The sequence below is a fragment of the Capsicum annuum genome, chromosome 5, assembly GCF_002878395.1.
Source record: "Capsicum annuum cultivar UCD-10X-F1 chromosome 5, UCD10Xv1.1, whole genome shotgun sequence".
Taxonomy (NCBI): domain Eukaryota; kingdom Viridiplantae; phylum Streptophyta; class Magnoliopsida; order Solanales; family Solanaceae; genus Capsicum; species Capsicum annuum.
In genome coordinates, this window is record NC_061115.1 from 165,211,795 (window position 1) to 165,227,656 (window position 15,862).

Genomic DNA, 15,862 nt, shown 5'->3' on the forward strand with positions numbered 1-15,862 from the left:
ATGATTAACAGGTAACATTCAATATTTGCAAATCTATGAAGCAGCCTGATGAGTTGAGAGTGATATCTATGATTGATATGCATGATGAAGAGATAGATTCATTCCATGATGTTGGTGCAGTTACTCTTTGGGATGATGGTTCTGATGTAGTTGTTCCTATTGAAGAAAGATTAGTTGTTGAAGCTCGTGCAGCCGTGATTATGAATTTGATAGTAACGGCATTAAGGAGTACAGTGAGATGGTGTACGTACTACATGGAAATAGTTCTTATAATTATGCACTAAAGAAGCTTGATTTAAATTTGAAGAATAAAACTACTCCACCTGCTTGTCCATCTATTGAAGAGCCATTGGTGTTAGAGTTGAAGGCTCTCCCATCTCACTTGTGATATGAATTTTGAGGGGCCAACACACCTTACTGGTTATTATTGCAGTTGATCTAAGATAATAAGAAGTAGAAGAATTATTGCCAGTATTCCAGAGATTTAAGAGGGCCATTGGATGGTCCATTGTAGATATTGTGGGTATTTTGCATGGTTTGTGTATGCACAAAATACAACTTGAATAGAATTATGTTCCATCTATTTAACATCTACGTCGACTAAATACTTTGATGCATAAGCTGGTGAAGAAGGAAATAATCAAGTGGCTGTATGCTAGTGTAATATATCCCATAGCTGATAGCAAGTGGGTAAGTCCGGTACAATGCATTCCAAAGAAAGGTGGAATTACTGTTGTGCCTAATAATAAGAATAAACTAGTGCCTATAAAGCTAGTCACTGGATGGAGAGTGTGCATAGATTATAGAAAATTGAATGTGTGAACTCAGAAGGACCATTTTCCTATGCCTTTCATGGATCAAATGTTAAATAGGTTAGCAGGTAGAGGATGGTGCTATTTTCTTAATGGGTACTCAGGATACAATCAGATCACTATTTTACTATTTCACCTGAGGACCAAGAGAAGACAACTTTTACATGTCCTTATGGGAATTTTGCTTTCAAGCACATGCCATTTTGGCTATGAAATACTCCAGCCACATTTCAGAAATATATGATGTCAATTTTCTCTGATATGGTAGAAGACACCATCGAAGTGTTCATGGATGATTTTTTGGTTGTTAATGATTCTTTTGAAGAATGCTTAAAGCTCTTGACAAATGTTCTACAAAGGTGTGAAGAATGCAACTTGGTACTTAGCTGGGAGAAGTGTCATTTTATGGTCAAATAAGGAAATATGCTTGGGCACAAGATTTCTAAGAGAGGCATAGAGGTTGGTCGAGCAAGTATGAGGTGATTGAAAAATTACCCTACCCAATTTTTGTGAAAGAAATTCAATGTTTCTTAAGGCATGTGTTCTTTTATAGGCGTTTTATCAAGGACTTTTTAAAGATTGCTAATCCTGTTTGCAAACTTCTTAAGAAGGAGGGAAAATTTAATTTTGTGATATATGTAAAAAGGCATTTGAATTCTTAAAGGAAAGGTTGGTGACTACTCCAATCATTGTGTCTCTTGATTGGTCCTTACCTTTTGATATTATGTATGACACTAGTGGATTAGCCTTAAGGGATGTACAAGGCCCGTAGAAATAAAAGATCCTTCATCCCATCAACTATGCTAGTAAGGCACTAAATCCTGCTCAAAAGAACTATATTGTGATGGAGCAAGAGTTATTAGTAGTGGTTTTTGCCTTTGAAATGTTTAGACCTTACTTAACTAGGACTAAGGTAATTGTACACTGATTATGCAGTATTATGGTATGTAATAGCTACAAAAGATGCAAATCCTAGGATTATTCGATGGGTATTGTTGTTGTAAGAATTTGACTTTGAGGTGAAGGACAGAAAAAACATAGAAAATCAAGTTGCAGATCTCTTATCTAGAATGGAGAAGGAAGGTATGAAGAAGGTTGCTAATGGGTTGGAGATTGCTGATAGTTTTCCTGATGAATAGATATTAACTGCTTCCAAAAATTTAATTCCATGGTTTGAAGATTATGCAAATTACTTAGTTAGTGATCTAGTCCCAGACGATCTTTCATATCAGCAAAGACAAAAGTTCATGCATAAGGTAAGGAAATTTTTCTAGGATAAACCTTATTTATTCAGAATTTGTACAGATGGAATTATTCGTAGGTGTATACCTTAGGTGGAGATGATGAGCATACTTGAGACTTGTCATTCATCAGTAGATGGGGGTCATCATGGAGGTGCCCGTACAATGCATAAAATTTTGTAATGTGCTTTTATTGGCCAACAATCTACAAAGATTCTCATGATTAAGCTTCTGTGTGTGACCAATGTCAATGACAAGGTATTATTTCTAAAGGCACAAACTACCTATGACCCCTATTTTAGAATTAGAATTGTTTGATATATGGGGCATAGATTTCATGGGACCTTTCGTGCGTTTGTTTGGAATGAAATATAAACTTGTGGTTGTAGACTATGTTTCAAAGTGGATGGAAGCAATTGCGCTTCCTAATAATGAAGAAAGTAGTGACACTGCATTCTTGAAAAAGAATATATTTCTCAATTTGGCATGCCACATGCTATTATTAGTGACGGAAGGTCACATTTTTGCAATTATCTATTTAAGAGTCTGCTTAAAAAATATGGAGTGAAACATAGGGTGGCAATACTCTATCATCCACAGACTAGTGGAAAATTTGAGGTGTCCAATAGAGAAATCAAGTCCTTATTGGAAAAGACTGTAAATGCCAATAGGACTAATTGGGCAAGAAAGTTAGATGATGCATTATGGACCCACCTTGCAACTTACAAAACCCCCATTATTGCTTTACCTTATCGGCTAGTATATGGAAATCTTGCCACTTTTTATTTGAGCTTGAACATAAGGCACATGGCATTAAAGAAGATAAATCTAGAATAGCAAGATGCAGCTAAGTAAATCTTGAATAAGATCAATGAGTTAGATGAATTCCGGCTTGGGGAATGTGAAAGTTCAATACTTTACAAGGAAAAGATGAAGTTGCATCACAACCACAAGATTGAGAAGAGAGTATTCCAAAAGGGTGACTAAGTGTTTCTCTATAAGTACAAGCTTCATTTGTTTACATGTAAACTAAGGTCAAGGTGGTACGATTTATTCATGATTATAAAATTTTATCCCTATAGTGCTTTAGAGTTAAAGAGGGATGGTGATTCCCCGTTCAAGGTAAACAGGGAAAGAGTGAAGCACTATATGGGAAATATTGAAGACGTGAATGAGGATATTGAAATTTCCCTTGGTGAACACTGAGTACCTAAGGAAATTATGTCATACTGCGATGTTAAATCAAGCGCTACATAGGAGGCAACCCATGAGGCTAGTTGGTGAACTTTGAGTATCCAGCTTAACTGCGTCGTGCCGCAATGTTAAATTAAGTGCTACATGGGAGGCACCCATACTTTTGTAATTATTCATTTATAGGGTAATATGTTTGTTCAGTGTGCAGGAACAAGGAAGGCAGAAAATATCGAGAAGTTGCAGAGTTTATGGTCATACGAACTTTTTACGAGTCGTATAAAGATGGGACGACTCATGACTAGGATTCATATTTTCCTGGGATAAATGTAAGGGTTAGGTAAAAGTTTTTGGAATGGATACAATTCTCAGAATGAGTCATACCCTCAAGGTACAACTCATCACCTTAAGTTATACCCACTCCAGAACCCAGGTAAGGTTCCAGGCCAATACAAGTCAAGGAAATGACCAATAAGCCTGGGTACGAGTCATATACACTATTCATACCCATGCTTTCCAGGTTAGATTGCGAATTAACCTAGGCCAGATCTAAAATTAAAAATGAAAAAAAGGCACCCAACGGGCACCTGATAGGCCAAACTTGTACCTATTTTAAAATTCACCCAAAATTCTAGATTTAATCCACAAAACACTAGTAATCAACTTGATTAAACTACCATCAACTTCAAATTTTTCATTCTTCTTGAGTTGAATTTGAATTTATGAGCAAATAGAAATTAAAAACAAGAATTCAATATCTTCAAACACCAAGTAAGTTGTAAACCTCATCTCTTTACTTTTCAAGTTGAAATAAGTAATGTTTGATACTATGAAGTTGGTTTGAGTAGGATCTACACAAGTGTTGAATTTTTGTACCCTAATTTAGGTGTTCATGTTGAAAAATAGGAATTGGGGGTAGAACTAGGTTTTAGGAAATGGATTTTGTGTTTTAGGTAGCCTAAAATGATTGATATTGCTATAAATTATAGTAGGCATTTTGGGAAATTACTTTAGAGTCAAACTGTAAAGTTGGACTTCTATGTTAAAGTGGATACGAGTCCTCTTATGACTTGTACCCACCAGTACATGAGTCATAGTAGGAATCATAACTACTAATAACATGGGAATCTAAAAATTTTATTATTCTGGAATGGATATGACTCGATCATATAGTCGTACCCAGGCAATATGGCTCATACATTTAGAATCGTACCCTTCTAGGAGGATTTAAGTTAGACTAAATATTTTTGATCTTCTTATGACTGTTGATAATATGTCATACCCTGCCAGTATGACTGGTTAGGAGGAGTCGTAGCTGACCAGTGAACAAATGTCATGCACTGTACAAGACATGAATCGTCCATATGAGTCGTACCTAGTAGGTATAACCATTATCCACAACTCGTACCATGACCAGAATAGACATATTGAACTTTAGTTTCAAATTTTTATTTTCTTTCCTTTACTTACTTACTAATAATGCTCTTTCTGTAGGAACCATGCCTCCTAAGAATTCTTCCTCATCCAAACAAGCCTAGAAGGTAACTAATCTAGCACTAATTGCTAGTGCGGAATCTAGTGATTCAAAGTTTGAGATGTCTAGAGATAGCAGCTATGAATTATATAAGGAAACCATCACGGGAAAATCTGTATAAAAAAGAAAGGTAGTTGAGAAAGCGAAGGGGAAGAAAGTGATTCCCCAAGAGTAAGAATCACCCCTTAATGGCCCGAGGAGAAAAAATCCTAATATTTACAATCACCCCTTAATGGCCCGAGGAGAAAAAATCCTAATATTTCTCCTCCCGACACAGCACAGCCTACTGGCGATGATGTTAATACTGAATCCAATTCAGTATAGGCTAGTTTTGAAGAAGCTCAGGGATCAAAAGAAGTAAATTCTACCCTGATAGACCAATAGAACCCTACCTTGCACTTACCACTATTCTGGTGATCATCGTTAAATGATGAGGGTACCCTAGAATGTAGGATAAATTCAATATTAGGTTGTTCCAACTTTTAGGTGGCAAGATCAGAAGGGTACTATATCCAGAGAGAAGGTTGACGACCACTGGGATGTTAGAGTTATTGGGTTTTGAAGAGCACTTCCTATAGTATGGTTTTGATTAGATGACGATGGTGCTCCCCAAATATAATGAAGTCCTTTCCCATAAATTATACACAACATAAAAAGGTGAGCTTTAGAGGAAATACCTATAGGGACAATTTAGAGGATAAAACGACAACTTTTAGATGGATAGCGGAGCGTATAGCCTCAAATGGGAAAAATGTTATGTGGATTGTAGAAGGTTTGGGGTGGTTTTAGAAATGATAAAAAAGAGTAACCTCAACTTAGAGGGCAAGGCTTGGTGGACATTGGCCCGTCAAAAGCTGTGTCCAACCACTAGTGATGATGTTTTGAGCTTGGTCTGGGTAGCTATGATAGCTGATTTCATGGAAAGCTATGAGTTTGATGTAGCATAATTCTTATCCTTAGAGATAAAGAATCGAGCAGTGGGGAGTGAGAAGTCATTGCTGTCCTACCCCTGTATGATCACGCAGATATGTCTAGCTACGAGAGTGCTAGAACTCCTTGGGATAGATAAGATAATCGAGGCCAGGAGAACCAGAGACTTACGCCTAATTAGAGATGCGACAAACCTATTGGGCCAGTAGGAGAGGCAGGCAATTGATATTTTCATATATTTATTCCCACAAAATGGTCAAGTTGATACAAGTACTGCAACTGAGGATACTGAGCCAGATGTATAGAAGGAGGGCTTTCTTACATATATAGTGGGTACATCTAGTGCCCCACCACTATTACAGTCGATGCCACCCAAGCCTCGAGGTGTGCCATCTGATGTTATACTTATTTCACAGGCCCTTTAGACTGAGGTTTTGACCAGACTAGCCATGCTGGAGGCTAAGATAGGCTATATGGAAGAAGGCATAAAGAATTAGATTGATGCACAATTTAAAAGCCAAGTTAGAAGAGTCCAAGGGTGCCTCAATACATTTGAGTCGAGAATCACTCAACAGTTGAGTAGTGGATAGACACCCAATATTACTGATATCAGATTTGAGGTTGCAAAAATCAAGAAAATTATCACACAGCTTTATGAAAGACTGGTGGTTAATGAGCCTGTATTCGAGATAGATATCCTTATAGTACATATGCCTAACATTTGGGTAGTCCTAGTAGATGCTCCAGTTGAGAAGACCAAAGAGCAAAAAAGAGAGAAAAAGAGAAAGAAGAAGGAAGACAAAGAAGCCATGAAGAAGGCCAGAGTTGAGAGCATCTAGGATGAGTGTGACTAGGAGCAGAGGGTCCGTGAGATGGCCTTGGGAGCTGGTCGACCGAGAGCACCAGTTGTTGATGCTGAGTGGGTAGATGTTATGTTATCAATTTTTGCTAATTTTATCCAGCTGATGGAATGGTAGCTGATGAGAGTGGGACCTAATCTGAGGGCCCACATACTGATATGGATGTGCCGATGCCTTGAGCGCCTGGGTATGACTTTCCATCGTTACTTGATTTATTTTTATAACACTGGGTAGTGCATCAATTTTGTTGGGGTTGAGGGTTATTTACAAAAATCTTAGAGTAGATGAAAAGTATAAGTAGCTAAAACTGAAAGTCTGTTATGACTTGCAGGTTTGATACGGGCAACTGAGATAGGGAGAAAATCAGCGCTCCTATGGTAGTTGATTATTTCTTTTTGTGATTTTGAGGATTTTGAAAATTTTCATTTGTAGTGAAAAATGTTGTTTTTGATTTCTGAGCTGAAATTTGATTTGTGGTTTGTGAAACACTGATGATTTGAAATGATTATGTTTAAATATGTGATAAATGAAATTGTGTTGAAAAATTGACTCCTCCAAAAAATCATTATTTTACTGTGTGATATATATACTTGTGTGAGACTGTTGTGAGTCTAGAAATGGCATTAAGATTAGGGATAGAACAATTAGGGGAAAATAATTGTATAGTTCGATAAATAGTAGTTGGTAGTGTAACCCTGTGCAAGTGCATCTAAGGTATACTAAGTTTTCGGTGTGACAGAATGTAGAACTTGACCAATTACTTTAACCTAAGTCTAAGATAGTCAAGTAGGAAGTGACCATAGGCCCTTTTTGTGTGAGTCGACTTGAGCCTAAAATGCCCTACCCAAATGAATGAATCCTTTCAATCCAAATATTTGAGCCTTGATTGTCCAAATTTTCTTATAACCGATACCACCTTCCCATTTTCATTACAATGAACCTGTTTTGGCCCTGGTTATACTTTGGACACTATGCACCTTAACTCAAAAAAATATCCTAAGTTGAGGGAGGCTATTATAAGCGCTGCGTAGGAGAAAATAAGTATGAAGAAAGTGTGTAGAAGGAATATAGTTGAAATTTGAGTAAGTTTGGGGAAAAGATAAGTAAGAAAAGTTGTAATGAAAAACAAAAGAAAAAGAAAGGGAAAATAAAAGTTAGAAAACCACACTTGGCCCAATTAGAATGTGGTTAAAAGTAATAGCGAGACATAAGGACAGAAATAAAAATAATAAGTGGACCCTATGGAATGCATAGTGTCTAGGAGGCTTAGACACTAAATGAATCATGAAAGATATCATACCAGCCCCAAGTCTATGTTACAAGATGAATAAAGTCCTATAGTGATCCTACCATGGTCATCTAAAAACTTGGGAAAAGAGCATAAGGACAAGCTTATGGTATTTTGTATACACTGGGGATACTTATTTATGAGTGAGAGAGTCACATGTTATATCCTTGAATATATTGGTTTATCCATACGAAGAGTGAATGGGATTTCTTTTATTGTGAGGGCTAGGTTGCTAGTTGTTTGATGAATATAACTTGTGTCTATGCCCAGTTGTCTATTGCAAATGTAATGCCATCATCAGATTCCCTCATGTTACTACGTGTGCTAAATCATTATATGTAGTTTGTGTTTTAAAAGTTAGAATTAGGAGGGGAATAACAAGATTTAAATTGAGTTCACAATCACTACCATGGGTAGCTTAAGATCCTCTTATTTAAGCATCATCTCCGTATTCGGAAATTGTCTTTGGTTTTGTTTGCCTTAGGACATGCAAAAGTTTAAGTTGAGGGTGTGGATGTGTCGTGGAAACACGATACTTTTGATGCTTAAAACTGTAAATTTATGTGTGAACTTAGGATATTTTTTAAGATATGATGTACTTTGGTGTATATTGAAGGTAAAAAAAGTCTACAATAGTTTTGGAATAAAAATAGAAGAAAGAGACCAAGTTTGATCAGGATACGAGTCAACTTATAAGTCATTAACATCTGATATGACTCGTATGCTAAATTGTATGCACAACCGAACCAAAAGCCAATTAGAATAGCCAAGTATAGGGAAGATATGACTTAAGTATCCAAGTCGTAAGATATGATACAAACCATACAGAGAAGTAGTAAGCATAGCAGAACCTAAGCTACTACTCAAGAGTTGAAGTCTCATAAGTATATGAGTCGGAAGTTGGAGTATGATTCGTATAGGTACGTTGTACACAAACCAGTTTTCAAAGCCTGGAAAGACAAAAGTCTCTGGTAGATATGAGTGAAGGACATGAGTTATACACTCATGTATAACTCATAAGTAGAAGTTGTAGGCTGAACAAAAAGTTTAAACCTTGGGAGAATAGACACTGGAATGAATATGAGAAGGGATGGTACGACTCGTATGATGTCGGTACAAATGAAGATCGAGATGTACTGATTGGTGACATAACCTTACCTTTCCCATTTTTATTAGGATTTTATGTTACTTTGAGACACTATAAATACCCTAGGGTCACCTTTTATTAGGTTATGCATTCTTATCATAGGATACACACTCTTACAATACTTTTAAAATTATTCTTGAGATTTTGGATTTATTCAATTCAAAACTTTGGATTTTATTCATCTTATTCTTGTGTAATAATTATATGTGTTTTTATTTGATAATAATGGTTTCTTGCACAAATATGAGCGGCTAATCTCCATGACTAAGTTTTAGGAACCCTGGCGGATTAACTACATAGAGGAAGTATGAGACTAATCTGTTCTAGGGTTATGCATATATCTTAATCTTCTTCACAATAATTAATCTCAAGTAGTTTCAGTAGCTTCAGATAGCCTGTATTCGTGCCCATCCCCAAAAGGGAGTTTGTAATTGGGAAAAGAAGTTAAGATAGTGATTTGAGATTTCTACCTCTACCTTTTCATCCCTGCATCTCATCTAATCACTTAATCCCAAAAGAAGTGGTGAGCTGAGGTCGTAGTAAGGAGAAACAAGGTGATTCCCTGAGACTTAACCGATAAAGGGTGAGATTTGTTTTCATGGTAAAAAAATAGCTGATAATACCTATCTTGTAGACTTTACATGTAGAACGACAGAATATTTGGACTGAACACGAGAAATTTATTGATTTGAGAAGGTAAGGGAATACAAGCCTAGTGCTTGTCTTCTATTGTTTCCTATACTACTAATGGATTACACCAAGTCAAGTAACTATTCATGTTTTCCCTATGGGATCTACCCCAACCTAGTTGGGTTATATATTTGCAAGCGACCAAATTATACTTTTGTTTGGAGTGTAGTTTTGGGTGACATCACCTTGGGCCCTTACCATAGCATAAAATAAATATTCCAAAGCTGATAGTGCTATTGGAATTTTTGTCTGAGATCTGAGAATATTCCTTAACAACGATAGCTCTAAATTAGGTAAATAAGCCTAAAACCCAAACAAATTTTTTAAAACTAAACCAACAGATCTAATAAGTCATAAATAACTTATAGTTGATAGTATAAGGTTCAAAATTCAGAAGTGCATAAAAACCAAGGAAATGACCTAGAGAGTCACTATAGGATTGGGTGTGAGTTATAATTCCTAATGTGGTAGGTAGTTTCATAATTATGTTTTTATATGTATGTCCTATACCAAAAGCAAGCAAAAATTACACGAATGGGCAAAACTCTTGCTTAGACGAGTTGTGAAAGCATGGTTTGAGGTAAGTAATAGTGTTGTAGTTTAAATTAAATTTGTACTATATGTGCAAGTTAACTATTTTGTAGTGTGGCTTGTTAGTGCATGTTGTTTTGTGTATTCAATGCAAATAATTTTATGTTGCTGTATGATTTTGACCTATCTCATCTCTAAATTTGGAATATTTGGTATTTAAAATATTTTCATAGGTTATTGGTGAAATAAGGTTGACAGGACTTACATCTGGAATTTATTAAATAAATGAAAATTATCCCTTGTAGGTCATGGCTAAAGGGTGGATATTTTTTACCCATAGGGTGTATGTACGAGGGTCAGGTGATTTGGATGGTTTCATGAGGAACTGGGGAATATGTTTTACGCTTGATAATCATTTACATGTTTTGACTTGGCTTGGCTGAACGTGACTTTGTGATATTATTGTTGGCTTTTTAGTTGTAATCTTAAACTTTTTATTTGTTGCTTGTTATGCTAAGTGTATGTTGGTTTGACCATGGATTAACTTCTTATACTATAATCTAGTTTTTTGTTTATATTCTCATCTTGGGTTGGTTAAATGACCCTACCAGTGTACTATTATTTTTTGGTGAGCTGATACTACACCTACTCTTACTTTTGTGAGGCACTTATTCTACCGGCTCCTAGAGAGCTCTTTCGTGATTCCAACGATTAATTTCAGACTCAAGGGTGAGAAACATGTTTCAGGATTCCATGAGTCCTTCTTGGATAACATAGTCTATATTTTTGGACTTAAGTTTTTCATTTTAGTTTTGGGTTTGCATTCCCTTCTTAATAATCTTATATGTTTTGAATCAGTTTCAAATCATAGGGATGTGTTTTTCTGGTTTAATTACAATGTTCCACATTTAGTTGTTCTTATGTTCTTGGTTTAAGAATTGGATATCTTTATTGATGGATTAGTTCTTATATTTCTCTTAAGTGTTGATTAAAGATGGTATTTTGGGTTAGATGATTCTACTACAAAGCGAGTAGCGTGGGTACCACTGACGATGGGTTTGGGTCATGACAAAGTTGGTATCATAGGCAAAGCTCATCGATCTTTTTGTACTAAAATGGGTCAAATATTGTCTTGTTAAATGGTACAAAGATGTTTGTTCTTTTCTTTAGGAGGCTCTATGGCTATAACTTGATTCCAATTAGTATCGCCAAATTTTTATCTAACTTTTTTCATTCATTTGTCCATAGATGGTGATTTCTAGATCAAACAGTACTATACTAGCAGCTCATGCAGTGTCTACTCTAGTTATAGAGCCAACCTTAGGGAAAAAGGATGAGTGATAGGGAGAGGTAAGGGAATGAGAGAATAATCCATGCCCGCCAGGGGTTGAGCTTATGTAGAACCTAGATGAACCCTTTGAAGGATAGTATCACCTTCCCCACCTCAAGATCATGATGAGGAAAGGGAAGAAATAGAGGATCAGTGAGTAAATCCTGAGGTGGCAGCACTAATTGGAGTTGCAGTACTATCCCCTATGCCTGTTGAGGTTGTTTAGCAGGTGTTAGATTTTGTGAGTGGGTTAGTGGTGAAGATTTTGTGAGTGGGTTAGTGGTGAATGAAGACACATCCATGATACCGACTTTTTAGGCTATGGTTGTTCATCCTATTATTGCTATGGTTCCTAGAATGGATGAAGCTTCAGGGACTGATGCTTTTCCTCATTTAGTTTTGAGTTCGTGATAATTGGTATGACATATGAGCAATTGAAAAAAAAATTGAAGATGAAACCACCTACCTTCTAAGGTATTGAGTCAAAAAAAGCCTTTGAATTCATCATTTAGAGTTATGAGAGATTGCATAAGATGGGTATTATGACTGAGTTTGTGACTAATCTGCTAGATAAGGATGCTAAGAAATGATGGGGTAAGTATGTAGAATGTCAGTGATCAATTTTGCCTCTATTGACTAGGGAATAGTTTCATGCTTTGTTATTAGAAGTATGTGACTCGGGCTCTTGGGTATCTAAAAAAGGATGGGTTTTTAACATTGGTGCGGGGTGACATGTCAATTAAAGACTATGAGGATAAGTTATATGCCTTGTTTCACTATGAAACTTGATTGTTGACCATTAAGGAGGGGAGGACTCACCTCTACATTAAGGATTTGAATTATGATCTTCAGGTTTTGTCAATGCATATGATTTCTGTAGAAAAGGGATCCAATGATGTTTTTGACTATACGAAGAAGTTGAAGAGGGTAACACAAGTGGGTCAGGCTAAGATGTTATCTAAGATTTCCTATACTATTAGGACTTTTAGTGGGTGCTACTCTTAGGGACACGGTCTGCAGGCCAATTCAGTCCATCCTATTCAGTCAGCCTTGCCAGATTCTATTATGGTTCCAGCTAAGATTTTTTTAGTAGCAGATGTCTAAGAGACAAGTGTTTTTTTTTACTTTTCTATCAGTCAGACTTCTCTTAAATATGGATGTTACAATTTTGGTATTATTGGTCACTTTAAGAGGGAGTGTCCTATGAGTCAAGTGAATTTCCAAGCACAATAGTAGACTCAAACTATAGATTTAGTGGGTAAAAAGAGAGGAGGTAATTGCGTAGACCATCCACAAGGTGGATGGAAAAATCTGACATATGGTTGGGATGGTTGAGGAAATGGCAGTGTAGGAGGAGAAGCATGGGTCGAGACCAGATTGATGACCAGTCTTACTATTATGCATTTTTAGAAAAGACTAATGTCAAGGCTTCGAATGTGGTAAGCATAGGTACGATATTTGTTTATGATTGAATGGCTTTTGTTTATTTAATTTGGGGTCTACTTATTCTTACGTATATATCTAGTTTGCGGTGGGTCTGAATCTGGTTTTTGATATACTTGAATGCCCTGTTTACTTGTCTACTTTGATTGGTGAATCTGTGGTAGTAACCCATGTTTACCATTCTTGCCTTGTATTATTTATGGGTTTTCATACTTGGGTAGACTTGATTATTCTTGACATGTTGAACTTTTATATAATTCTGGGTATGACATAGTTATCTCCATATCACGCTTTCTTAAACTATAATGCTAAGATAGTGTCTCTAGCTATGCCAGTAATGGGTAAACTAGAGTGGTAGGGAGTGTATAAGGCCAAAATTAGTGAAAATTATATCATTTGTAAGGCATAGAAGGTTAGTGGGGAAGGGTTGTTAAGTGATTTTAGCTCATCTCTGGGATGTGATGGTAATGACCTAATTTTTGGTTATTTGTGTGAAATATTTAATTTTAAGTGATTAGACTATTTCACCCTTTCTTGTGGTTGCATTGTGGTGTTTCTAGGGTGTGGAGATGTTTGGAATGGTTCCGAATGCATTTTGGTTTGATTTATGCGAGGTTGAGATTTTTAGTGGTCTTAAAGACTTATTAGTTGACATTGATATACATATTTTGATTTGTACGTCGAAAGGCAAAATAGAGTGCGTCGACAGATTTGGAATGTTGATTTTAGGCTTGTAACGTGGTTTGTGTGGTTTTACATCTTTTATACCTCATGTCAGTACTCCGTTCATAAAATTTGTGAAATGGGGTTTTGGGGGTCAATTCTGTGAAAATAATATTTTTAAAAAATTTGATATCGCCATTGAGTCTGGAGCAACGGGTTTAATGGGATAGCATAGATCCTTTGCGCAATTGGGATTTTGAATTAATTATGAATTCTCCAAGTCTCTGTTGGTTCACCACTCAGCTAGTGCACTCGCTTAAGCGATGCTTTGGTCGCTTAAGAGACTTGTCCTAATAGCCAAAATGTCTCCTAAGCGACGTCAGGCTCGCTTAAGCGACGCTGGTAAGTCACACCATTATTGCTTAAGCGACAGCCAAGTCTCTTAAGCAATGAGGCGGGCTTCACTTAAGTGACTTTGGGTTTCTTAAATGATAGCCACCCAAGAAACTCGATAGTCGCATAGGCAATGCCTGAGCATTTTATTTTCCCACTTTTGAGATTTTTACACAATTTTCAAGATTTGGAGCTTAGGGTTTGAGTTTTTGAGCTTTTTCTTCCATTTTTGATCTTGGATATTCTCCAAAACTCCTATTTCAACTACTTTTCTTCGATTTAATCAGTTGAATCTTGTTTCAATGGAGATTTAATGGTGGAATTGAGAATTTTGGCCCCGAAGGCCCAAATCATCATTTCTTCAATTCAAATCCCAATTTTACTTGGGTTTTCTCCCGTGAGTTCCTTTAATCTTGGAAAAATATGTATTTAGACAAATTTTAGTTTTATCCTTATTTTTCAAAAACCCATTTCGGTGGTTCATTTTGACCCCAATTTAAAAGCGGGCAATATGGGTATTGTTGGCTTTATTTTGACACGTAGATTCTTTATTCGTGTGGTTTAGTTTATTTTGATTCCATACATAAGGTAAACACTATGGATTGAAGGCTTTTTGGATTGGTTTTTAACATTTAAAGTAGGTTATAGTTTAACTTCCTTAAAACTAGGTTGGGTAATTAATAATAATGTAAAAGCATGCTATGGATATGGGGTTGTATCATGGAATATATGTTTAGGTGATTTATATGTCCGTATGGGGGTCTATATGGATAATATTTGGTGGTTTTGAGATATTATTTGCTATGTGTGACTGTGTGGGGTCTTATATGATGTTGTTGGCATGGTATTGAAATATGTATGTTTGGTTACACTCTTTTTGGTGGAAAAAGCCTAGATTTTATGAATTATGTGGTATTATTGACAATTTTTTTGCATGTTTTACTTGATATTTTCTAGATTATAATATATGATAGATGTTTGGTTGATTCAAGTGGATTTTTGGCTCATGTGGTTGGCATATTGGTTAGATATTAGATATCCTTATTTTGATTGATTATGAGCATTATATCTTCATATCATATTCATTCATGAAACATTGGTGCCACCATAGAAATACTGGAAGTACTAGAAATATTGGTATTCTAATATCTTTAAAAACCCTTTATCAATATATGTATCAAAAAGGAGATATAGTTATTGGTATTGGATATTGGTTGTATACGAGTTGATGAACCCTCCATGGTTCCTACCTCAGAAAGCTTTAGCTTGGAAGGTGTATACGGAGGTTGTGCAATGACCTCGTGCATCACATCATCATTATCCTCATTATCATCATCATCTTTATTGCATTCCAAATGTTGTGCTTATTCTGTTATTGTATTTATGTTTGTGGCTTGATATCTATCCATATGTTCAATCTTCTTATACTTGTATTTAGTGTATGTGTGCACTTGTTCTTTTTTCCCCTACTTGTTTTTGTTATATGCGTATATAGCAGAACTGTTAATGGAGATGGTGTGGGTACCATTTGGGATATTTTCTGATTGCAGGTGTGTGCCCATAGTTTGTGTTTATAGCTTTATTTTATGCTTTACTCAGTCGACCCGTGATACCTACTCTGTATAAATGGATCGTACGCATCCTTACTATGCCCTTTCGAGATAGATTCAGGTATGAGTGTGCCTAACAGATAGCTGATTTATTTGTTATTTGGAGTATATTCGAGGTAGTAGATGTCTTATACTTCAGGAGTTGGCCTACTACCACTTCCTACCTATTTCATGTCATATTTAGTATTCTGAGACAAAT